This window comes from Bactrocera tryoni, unplaced genomic scaffold (assembly GCF_016617805.1).
Source record: "Bactrocera tryoni isolate S06 unplaced genomic scaffold, CSIRO_BtryS06_freeze2 scaffold_662, whole genome shotgun sequence".
In the NCBI taxonomy this organism is placed as follows: domain Eukaryota; kingdom Metazoa; phylum Arthropoda; class Insecta; order Diptera; family Tephritidae; genus Bactrocera; species Bactrocera tryoni.
In genome coordinates this window covers 2,862-14,947 of record NW_024396330.1, presented here as the reverse complement: position 1 = coordinate 14,947, position 12,086 = coordinate 2,862, and the positions used below count along the sequence as shown (strand labels likewise).

General features: G+C 38.3%; 1 pseudogene; it reads right to left on the bottom strand.

Annotated features, from left to right (window-relative positions):
• Positions 1 to 2,382: 2,382 nt before the first annotated feature.
• On the bottom strand, positions 2,383 to 2,585 carry LOC120781366 (annotated as a pseudogene).
• Between the last annotated feature and the right edge of the window lie 9,501 nt (positions 2,586 to 12,086).

The window sequence follows — 12,086 nt, the reverse complement described above, 5'->3', positions numbered from 1 at the left end:
TTGTATTTAAGAAAATATAATAAAGAAAACGAGGCAGTTGCCCGTAGTTGCCCACGAGAACTAAACAGAGTTTTTAATTTACATATATCGGCTATCATATTAATCTTATTATTTGCTCATATGTATACGCATGTGCGCGTTCAGAAAATCAAATCATGATTTTATCACTTATACATATTACATGTGCGCGCATTAATCTGCTTGTTCATACATTCATATATACTTATATGTACATACATACATATATTTGTATACACTTCCGAACAAATAATGCACAAGCATGCATACATACATATGCGTACACATGTGAATATGGCAATGTTCGTAAATGCATCATGACGCGCATCATGACGATTGCATAACAAACAGAACGTTCAGAAATGTCAATATTGCAGCACTGCAATAATCAAGCACTCAAAAAGACAACACTTCTATCAGTTGTCACTCATAATTTCTATCAAAAAATTGTTTACTGCATTTAACTACGATGTCTGACGAAAAGTAAGTGCAAAACTGTTTTATTTTAATTTTTGTATTGAAATTTAGTTAAATTATGTTAATAATAATTGTATAAATTATTATTTTTAAATTTTTAGTGAAAATCTCAGCAATGCGGAGACACAGTTATTGCTGAGAGTACGGTTGAATATGGAGGACGAGTTTAAATCGGGTAGAAGGAAAAACAATATATTGTGGAAGAAAGTTGTGACCGAAGTTAAAAGTGTAAATCCACATATAAGACTGGACAGCACCACAGCGCAGAGAAAATTCTTAAATCTCTTGGTAACGTACAAGCGCATTAAGAAAAGAAATAATTCTTCCGGTAGAGAAGCTACATCCTGGTACAGTTTATGGTACAAGGCATTCAATTACTCCTCCAATAGCAAATTTGCAAGCCTCTTTGGATTTGGTACTGTCAACGTCGCCCACATCTTCAAATGAAATAAATATTGAGTCAACAGATTCTCCACCGACTAGCAGTCAGAGAGCCACTCGTCCTCGAGCGACGTCTAACAAAGATATTTTAAAGTTTTTCGAAGCAGAGGCGGTCAAAGAAGAAGCTCGACATAACGAGGTCATGGCTTTGGAGAGGGACAGGCTGTCTCTGGAAAAAGAAAGAATAAAAGCTCTACTAGACATGAAATCGGTGTTGGCAGATTATTTAAAAAAAAAGGTGCGTGGAGTCCCTACGCGCGGAAGAAGTTATACTTCTTAGTGATATTCAGAAATGTATATCATTTTGTATGAAATAAAACTAGAACATTTAAATTCATTATGCACATTTTATGAAGCAAAGTCTAAATGAAGTAATTTTGACTCGGAAAGTAGTTCTGTCTCTTCGTTGCGGAAGGGAATATGCAGCGTAACCATCTCTCTTTTGTACTCTTCGAATTGGGTTGTCATATTATAATTTGTATATCTTATATAATGGTGTTTAGTCAATTTCTTGTATTCATTATTGGCGTTGCATTTGTATTGCGCACAAAACTGGGCCAAAGTAAAATGAATTTTCTTTTTATTTTTCTTTGCAGTTTTTCAATAAATTTAAATAAGTTTCTTAATAAATTTAAATAAGTTTTTAATAAATTTAAATAAATTTAAGTAAATTTACATGTATTTTCATTTATATTTAATTATCAATAAATTTTTTTAAAATTATTTGCCCTAGTTGTCAATTTTATTTTCTCATGCATTTCAGTCGTTTTTTGTATAGAAATTTGACCGGCGTAGAAGCAAAATGCGAAACAATCATACATATATTATATCGTTTGCACATTTGTCTGTATGTTTGCGAAAGCAAATGTTCTTTAAAAGCATATTTCTATACTTAAACAAAATTATTTGAACCATCGTATATTTCTTACATGCATAACCAAACCATACTTAAGACAACGCCACGAATGTGTCAATAGTGGTGTTGGTGGTAAGCACACAAAAAGTCACAATGTGAACGCAGGTTCGAATCTCGATGGACTTAGTCTTTAATTTTAGCATTTTAACATCGTAATACCATAATAATAAATATTTTCCTTACTAATAGAAACTAAATTTAGCACAGCAATATACCTAATATACATATACATAATATTGCTGTGATAAATTTAAATCTATTAGTACGAAAAATATTTATTAGTATAGTATACGATGTTAAAAGGCATACATCTTTCATATGAATGTATGTATACGCATGTGCGCGTTCAGAAATTCAAAGAATTCGCACAAAGAAAAGAGAGACGAAAGAAATAAAGTCACATAAAATAGTTGAGAATTCGCACAAATGAAAACGAAAGAAAAATAATGCGCACCCATACATAAGCAGCGTACTGTACTTATTGACCGCATTATTTTTGCGTAAAACATTGGAATTTATTCATTAAAATCACCACTCAGAAGTCGTTTTATCCGTTGTAAGCGAGCGATTTTCGAAGAAACATTATTTCTAGTATGCCACAACACAATATTAGAAATGAAGTTCATAAACCTCACGCTGTCAGATAAAACGATATACCTCGTCATCGCGAGTCGATTTCCAAAATATTTAAATGAAGACTAACTACAGAAATGATCCTGTAAAGTAAAGCCTTAATATTTCAACGGCCAACGCAGAGTATTTCAACCAAAATATACGCAAAATAGTTGAGAATTCGCAGAAATGAAAGACAAACGAAAGAAAAAGATGCATAACTTCAATAATGCACAAGCATACAACATATGCGTAGCAGCAGCAAGGAAAGAGGTAACAATCGGCGATCCATTGTATGTTTCTTTCATGCATAACCAAACCATAATTAGGACAACGCAATACAAGTGTCAATGGTGGTGTTGGTGGTAAACGCTTGAAGAGTTACGACGAGCACGTAGGTTCGAATCCCAACAGAATTTATTTTTAATTGAATATGTCACCAACCAAAAATTGAAACACTGTTCTACAAAAACAACAACAGCATAGACTTGGCAACATTGTGTTGTTGGTAGAAAAGCCGAGCTGTGCCGAAAGAATCGAACAAACGATCGCCGATTGTCACCGCTTCGCTTGCTGCTCGAACATCTTCGCAGACAAAGTTGCGTAGATTCATATTGAGCAAGGTTGCGCAACCTGAATCTATCGCAACCATTTCCGAACTCGTATAAGAAGTATAACTTCAAAAATAGTGTTAATATGAATAGATAAGTATTTGGCCTGTGGTACGGAACTGAAATGTACCTTTTTATTTTTTATATGTGTAAGAAGCTCACCTTATTTTTTTATTGAAACTAGGTTTAGTTAAATAAATGTTTTTTCTTTTTAATGAAAACAATAAAAATTAAAATGAAGTTGATCAGAAAAGTAATAAAAAAGTTATTCAAATAAAGGAAGGAGAGGTAAAGTAAATTTTTTATGATAAAAACAGAGTGGTGAAATAGTTTCTTCTATCGATTCCACTGATATCATCTGAATCAACACGGCGAATGGGGGCATCTTGAATTCCTTCGATTTCATTGTTGGTTTCCATATCGGCATGTGTTATTGTATCGTTAATATGTTCAGAATAACCTCCGTTATTTATGATAAAATTGTGTAAGATAGCGCAAGCGAGTATTACATTAGATGTGACTTTAATGCTCGAAGCTTCAATATAATTTAAAATTTTAAACTGTTTTTTAAAAATCCCGAAAGTTTGTTCTATCTATAAATACTCGCGTTGAGCTTAAACGGGTATTGAAAGTCTTCTGTTCCCTACTGAGATGCCCATTGTCTCTGTGAGGTATCATTAGAAATTTCGATATAGGGTATGCAGAGTCCCCCAATATAACAGCACTTGGTGCCAGCTGTAGCTCGCCAGATGTTATTGCTTGAAATATTGGGCTATTTGTCCAAACATTGGCATCGTGGCAGCTCCCTGGATATCCAATAAACACATCTAGGAAACGATATTGACTGTCGCATATAGCCTGGAAGATAATAAATTAAAGTGATAAAAATAATGAGGTGGAAGCATGTAAATCAAACCTGCATGGATACTGAGTGGTTTCCTTTGCGATCATAATAACTAATCGCATCTACATTTGGGGTAGGTATGTTAAAATGCGTTCCATCTAAGCATCCTATAACAAAAGGAAAGGAATTTTCTCTGCTATTTTCAAAATTTGTTATGACCTCTTGCTGACGGTCAATAGACGGCCATTTTATTTCGCTTTTAAGATTACAAATGGCTTGGATTGTTTTGTTAAATACACGGTGTGATGTTCCTTTTGCAATGTTGAAGCGATCCGAAAGCTGTCGGAACGTCATCCTGTTATTACATAGCTTCCATAATGTCATGTACAGACAATTCTCTAACGAATGACCATCACGGCCAAACCTTGCAGTTACCCAGTGTGGAGTCAAAGCCTTTTCCAAAGCCTAATTAAAGTGAAACTATAAATTATTAATTTTCATGAAACTTATAAAACTTTACCTTAAATGTGGCCCAATTCATTCGGAAATGGGAATAGAAAATGTCCTCGGGAAACGACTTTATTGTTTTAATAAATGATTTTTTTCTAGGTATTTTTCTTTTTAAAGACAAACATTTGTACCTACAAATTTTTCTTTTTGAGTTCAATACCCTTCTTTTTCTTAAATTTAAAGAAAATCTATCATTTCTTTGCTAACAAATTTCGTCTAGTGTTAGATTCAGCAAAATTTCCATTTTAGTATTATACGCGTTCAAAAATGCAAACAAATGTATCGCAAATTGTCAAAAATTGTATAAGAAGTATCAAACGTCAAACTTGCAGTGTTGCTACTGTTGCTAATGCTACAAATCATGATGCATTTACGAACATAGCCTATGTCACCAACAAAAAAATTGGTTGACCGTGACAACGGAGATGCGAAAGAAGCGTGCGACACGTGTTATTATAAATGTATGTACATATGTATATGGCTCGCATTTGCTTTCGTAAACATACAGACAAATGTGCCAAAGAAATTATATACTTATGTACATGTGCATGTAACGTTAAGCGTGAGGTTTTTTTCGGTACGGAATTTCTGGATTCGGTCTCCGCGCTCAAGGCCCGCGATAGAAGCTATGCAATAGCTTAAAAAATTTTTGAAAATTATTCAGTGAAAACTTTAAGTGTGTTTAAAACGAAATGATCAATTACAGATAGAAATTTGTTATGAAGCCGCGAAGAGGTCCCGCTAATATCGGTCGGTGTTCTTTTTGCCATCAACGCCAAGGCACATGAACGAGTACTCCCAGGATGGGATAACGTATGTACGTGTGGAATTATGGATCGAGGTCAATCAGCAGCGATCGTCACGTTGTCACAGCACGACTTTTCAAACAACAGTCGGTTTGTATGTCTAACAATAAATGCACGAAACACTATTCACTTGCTTTTCTTTCGGAATCGCAAACTGGAAATGATGGATATCCACTCTATCGTCGTAGCTCATCAGACGACCATACATCTTAGAGTACTAAATATCGAAGTTGACAACATATGGATCATACTATATTCGCCACTGTTGTCTAATTCACATTCAAATCTCATGTCAATGTTTGATATTGTAGTTCGGTAAAATCGATCAAATATGTTTGCAAGTAAGTCACCAAAGGATGCAACATGGCGGTTATTGATCTTGAACGATACGGTCGAACTGCAATAAGGCGCTTTGTAGGATATTTACTTTTGCAAGTCATGAACGTTTTCCGACTGTTGTGTGTCTCGCACTTAATTTGGAGAATGGCCAAGGAGTGTACTTCAACCCAGAGAATATAGTGCAGCCAGTGGAAACACCGGCAGCAGCAAAATTACGCAGAAAAGAAGGCCAATCAGTAGATTGACACCAGGTGTGTTCTCAAATAACGCATTTCGATGAATATACACAATCCACCGGAAAAACGACCTTCGATTCCTATTGAATAATGTACGCATTTCAACTTCATTTGAGTAATTGCGTACTGTAAATGGTATGGTGTGTACAATGTTTTTAGCAGCAAGCCAGCAAAATATGTACGATGCGCTGCAAATTAAGTTCGCACACTTTTCGGGAAGATCATTTCGACATATCAACTTTCAAATCCGCTTCAATTATGGTATACGAACATTACATTGTCGAAGACATTTTACATCGTATTCGCTAAGAATTCGAAATGTGTCAATTCTGGTTGATACTTCCGGTGGTTTAATATCAATTCCATCTGCCGTTTATCAATTCATGAAAGATGAACTCATAAAGAATATTCGGACACTGGCCAAATTATCGTAACTACGATTTCTTGAGTGCACGCACAATTTTAGCTGCCAAAAATACTGATGTTGTTGACTTAAACTGGAAGGTTTAAAGTCAAATTCCGAGAGACTTGCGCTCATACAAATCGATCGATCGTCTTGACAATGAGACGAAGCCGCGAATTATCAAGTGGAATTTCTAAGTGCTTTGGAGAGGCTTGGTATGACACCGCATTATTTGCGTCACAAAGTTGAATCTGTCGTTATTATGTTTCGCAATCTTCAAGCACCGAAACTGTGTAATGTAACCCGACTGATTGTAACGTAGCTATCTTATAGAATGGGGCAGAATGCTTGACTCTAGGAATTCCTCTGAGCTCCAACGATTTGCCATTTCAGTTCAAACCTTTTCAGTTTTCAAAAAGTTCTGCTATTTTTCATATCAGTTCCAACGCATTCCGTTTCCAGTGAAAATTGCATTTCAGATGAGAATCAATAGAACACAAGGATAGTCGCTAGAAGTGTATGGCATACATTTGGAAGTGCTATGTTTTTCACACGGCCGGATATACGTGGCGTGCTCACGAGTTGGAAAACCATCTTCTCTGTACTTTTACGCACCGAAACAGGAACCAAAAAATATTGTTTATCAAGCTTCGTTACATTGAAAAAATTTGGAAAAATCGAAAATAAATGGCTTACAACGCAATATAAATTCAACTTTTTTTTCATTTCAAAACACATAATTTCAGGCAGGACAACGGCTGCCGGGTCAGCTAGTAATAAATAATTCTAAGATACCATTGACAAATTTACAAATTTTAGCAACGGACGCAGATTAAATTGTTAATAAATCCAATCAGAAGGAGCTAAATTTAAAACGACGCGGCTTGATAGAGCTTGAAATAGATGCTGCCTTCAGCTTCATCGGTGATCTGTTCGATTGATATATTCTCCGCGGTTTATCATCCAAGTTTTCCAACATAGAAAAGCCAACAGCCAAAACCACTATGCATCGAGCTTTCTGACATTTTACAGATATCGGAGCGGTCAACGAAATAAGAAAAGAAGCGAAAAATTCTGCAGTAACTCTCTGTTTATGAGAGCATCATGACATTAAAATCACTGCAGAAGAAGTTCTTCAAATGTTCCCAAAACTAGGCACACATCGTTTTGTTTTGTGAATTTTTTCTATTCATTACTCGAATCGACTACAGTATTAAGCATATTTCATATGAAATCGCACTGCAAGCTGACCTAAACCGAACCCGAAGCTGATTATTTCGAAAAAACAGTTTTGCAGCGATTTTCGGCACGGGCTCTCACTGAAAGACGTATGCTTAGAGCGGGTTGCGTGGTTCGGTATGTTGGTCTCATACTTGTATTTTACTTACAAGGAATTGCCATAAATGTGATAGAGCAATGTTTAGAACACCCGCTATTAATATTTTCAAAGCCAAATTTATAAAGAGAATATCCTAATCTATCGAGAAGGTTTAAATACCCGTTAATAAATAGTAAATTAGTTCCTAATGTGTGCTTAATGAGTACACGCCCTCTTATTTCCTCTGAGATAACTTACATATTGGGCGATATATGCAGTACCAAGTCACCCGGAAGTTCGAAAATCTTTATTTTAAGTAGATGGGGGCTAATGGAAGTATTGGTCCGATTCAACCCGTTTTTGACATACAGACATACCAATATAAAAGAAGGATTATCCCTTAATTTCAGTTATATACGAGTACATCACACATTGACCGACATTTTCGATGAAAAATCAACTATAGGTACCGGGCTCTAAATATTCGGTACCTAGTTTTTATTGGATTTAAGTAATTTTTGATAATAAGGTGGCACGCACTAAAGACATTATTAGTGCAAGGTTCTATCCCGTTATATTAATTGCTTCTTTATTTGTGTACTGAAACTAAAGAAATGTAGTGGAATTTAAAAGTGTGCTATATGGGAAGCAGGCGTACTTATTGTTCGTTTTCGCTCATTTTCACAACATGAGATAAGAATATGAAAATATACACCCCACCAAATTTTGTCGAAATCGGTCAGTCGGATCTCGAGATATGGGATTTCGCCATAGTGTGGGCGGTGCCACGCCCATCGACAGTTTTCTCACCGGCTCTCATAAAGCTCTGTCATACCATCTCGGTGGTAAAATTTAATGTATTTGGCGTATTTAGTTATTGATTTATAGCGCTTTTAGTAGTTTTTAACAGTACCGTTATGTGGGGAGTGAACTAGGTTTTCATCTGATTTCGTCCCTTCATACAATATTGAGGAGTTCTTAAAATATTTGTGTTGAGCGAATTTGGTTGTTGTAGCTTGAGTAGCTTAGCAGATATATACATTAAACTTATTAGAGGGCTGGGCCACACCCACTTTTTCAAAAATTTTTTCCCAAGACTACCCCTGACTATTGTGATCCTCTGTGCCAAATACGATACGTACAACCGTTAGGTGAACAAAACTATAATAGTACTTTGTAGCAAGTGGCTGCAAGATTATAAAAACCTTGCATTGATTTCATGATAAATGATACTGAAGGCAACAGGAAGTGTGGACAGCGAAGGCTGCTAACCTAAAGCAACAAGGCGTATGACTCTCCAAAAGTAACTAAAAAACAACAAAGGATGAATGAAGCGTCAACCAACTTAAACCGGTTTTCTGAACAAGATTTGAACGTGCAAAGGCAGCTCTAAGGAAAAAGAGGACACAAAGTTGACTGCTACAGTTTCCATCAAATTTTATACCACAAAATATTGAAAAGCTTTTCAACTGTTATTGGTAAAGAAAATTTCACCTACAAGTCAGGCAGGGACGGACAAGCAAGAGTGATAACTTCAAATAGTGATTGCTACAGAAAACGTAGAGCTATTTAGATATCAGTAATATTACTTTCCACATATATCAATTTAAAGAAGATATGCCATATCGAATAGTTGTAAACATTATACACTTTTCAATTCCTATCGATGATATCAAGCGTGACTTAGCGAAAAATGTGTATACTGTACGAAATATTGTGAATGCAAAAAGAAAAATTTCCAAACTTCTTCTTCTTCTTCTTAATTGGCTTTCGCGATTATAGCCGAGTTAACAACAGCGCGCCAGTCGTTTCTCCTTTTCGCTACGTGGCGCCAATTTTATATTTCTGCTTCCCCCGGCGGGTACAGCGTCGAATACTTTCAGAGCGGGAGTGTTTTCGTCCATTCGGACAACATGACCCAGCCAGCGTAGCCGCTGTCTTTTAATTCGCTGAACTATGTCAATGTCGTCGTATATCTCGTACAGCTCATCGTTCCACCGAATGCGATATTCGCCGTGGCCAACGCGCAAAGGACCATAAATCTTTCGCAAAACTTTTCTCTCGAAAACTCGCAACGTCGACTCATCAGTTGTTGACATCGTCCAAGCCTCTGCACCATATATAGCAGGACGGGGAATTATGAGCGACTTATAGAGTTTGGCTTTTGTTCGTCGAGAGAGGACTTTACTTTTCAATTGCCTACCAGTCCGGAAGTAGCACCTGCTGGCAAGAGCAATCCTGGCGTTGGATTTCCAGGCTGACATTGTTGGTGGAAGCACATACTGGTTCCTAAATAGACGAAATTATCTACAACTTCAAAGTTATGACTGTCAACAGTGACGTGAGTACCAAGTCGCGAGTGCGACGACTGTTTGTTTGATGACAGGAGATATTTCGTCTTGCCCTCGTTCACTGCCAGACCCATTTGTTTTGCTTCCTTGTCTAGTCTGGAGAAAGCAGAACTAACGGAGCGGGTGTTAAGGCCGATGATATCAATATCATCAGCATACGCCAGCAGCTGTATACTCTTATAAAAGATGGTACCTTCTCTACTAAGTTCTGCAGCTTGAACTATTTTCTCCAGAAGCAGGTTGAAAAAGTCACACGATAAGGAATCGCCTTGTCTGAAACCTCGTTTGGTATCGAACGGCTCGGAGAGGTCCTTCCCGATCCTGACGGAGCTTTTGGTGTTACTCAACGTCAGTTTACGCAGCCGTATTAGTTTTGCGGGGATACCAAATTCAGACATCGCGGCATAGAGGACGTTCCTTTTCGTGCTGTCGAAAGCAGCTTTGAAATCGACGAAGAGGTGGTGTGTGTCGATTCTCCTTTCACGGGTCTTTTCCAAGATTTGGCGCATGGTGAATATCTGGTCGGTTGTTGATTTTCCAGGTCTAAAGCCACACTGATAAGGTCCAACTTAGTTTGTTGACGGTGGGCTTTAATCTTCGCCACACAATACGCTCGATAGAACCTTATATGCGATGTTGAGGAGGCTAATCGTCACGGTAGTTGGCGCAGATTGTGGGGTCTCCTTTTTAAGTGGATTGGGCATAGCACATTCTAACGCCCAATCGTTGGGCATGCTTTCGTCCGACCATATTTTACAAAGAAGCTGATGCATGCTCCTTATCAGTTCTTCGCCGCCGTGTTTGAATAGCTCGGCCGGCAATCCATCGGCCCCCGCAACTTTGTTGTTCTTCAGACGGGTAATTGCTATTCGAACTTCTTCATGGTCGGGCAATGGAACCTCTGCTCCATCGTCATCGATTGGGGAATCGGGTCCGCCTTCTCTTGGTATTGTATGTTCACTGCCATTCAGCAGGCTGGATAAGTGTTCCCTCCATAATTTAAGTATGCTCTGGGCAGCAGTGACTAGATCACCTTTGTGGGTTCAACAAAATTATGCTCTGGTCTTGAAACCTTCTGTAAGCCGCCTCATTTTTTCATAGAATTTTCGAGTATTACCCCTGTCGGCCAGCTTATCAAGCTCTTCATACTCTCGCATTTCGGCCTCTTTTTTCTGTCAGCAAATGCGTCTCGCTTTCTCTTCAACTCTCGGTATCTATCCCATCCCGCGAGTGTTGTGGTCAATCGTAACGTTGCGAGGTAGGCAGTCTGTGTTCTCTCCGCTGCGACACGGCACTCCTCGTCGTACCAGCTGTTCTTTTGCACTTTCCGAAAACCAATGGCTTCGGTTGCAGCTGTACGTAAGGAGTTTGAAATGTCGTTCCACAGTTCCCTTATACCGAGTTGTTGACGAGTGCTCTCAGAGAGCAGGAGTGCGAGCCGAGTAAAATATCGTTCTGCTGTCTGTTGTGATGGCAGCTTCTCGACGTCGAACCTTCCTTGTGTTTGTTGACGTGCGTTTTTTGCTGCACAGAGGCGGGTGCGAATATTGGCCGCAACAAGATAGTGGTCCGCGTCGATGTTAAGACCTCGGAGCGTACTCACGTCTAGATCACTGAAGACGTGTCTTCCGTCTATCAGAACATGATTGATCTGGTTGGCGGCTTTTTCGATCCGGAGACAACCAGGTAGCTTGATGTATTTTCTTGTGCTGGAATCTAGTACTACAGATAACCATATTTCAGGCCCCAGCCAAGTCGATCAGCCTCAACCCATTTGGGGATGTTTCGTCGTGGAGGCTTAATTTACCGAATTTACCGCAGTGCCAAATATACCTTCTTTGCCCACCCTGGCGTTAAAGTCGCCAAACACGGTTTTGACATCGTGGCGGGGGCAGCTCTCATAAGTGCGGTCCAAGCGCTCATAGAAGGCATCTTTGGTCACATCATCCTTCTCTTCCGTCGGGGCGTGGGCGCAAATAAGCGATATTTTGAAGAATCTCGCTTTGATGCAAGTTTGTGGCTAGACGTTCATTCATTTAATCCCACACCATAAATCAGCGCTCCTTTATATGTAATACTGTAGTAAAAGCCACAAGGGCCTACTCGTCTCTCGTCCTTGTCCTGTCCATCGTATTTCTTGGACGGCGGTAATGTCAGCTTTTATTTTCTCACGAAGACATCAACTAGCTGGGCAGCGGCACTCT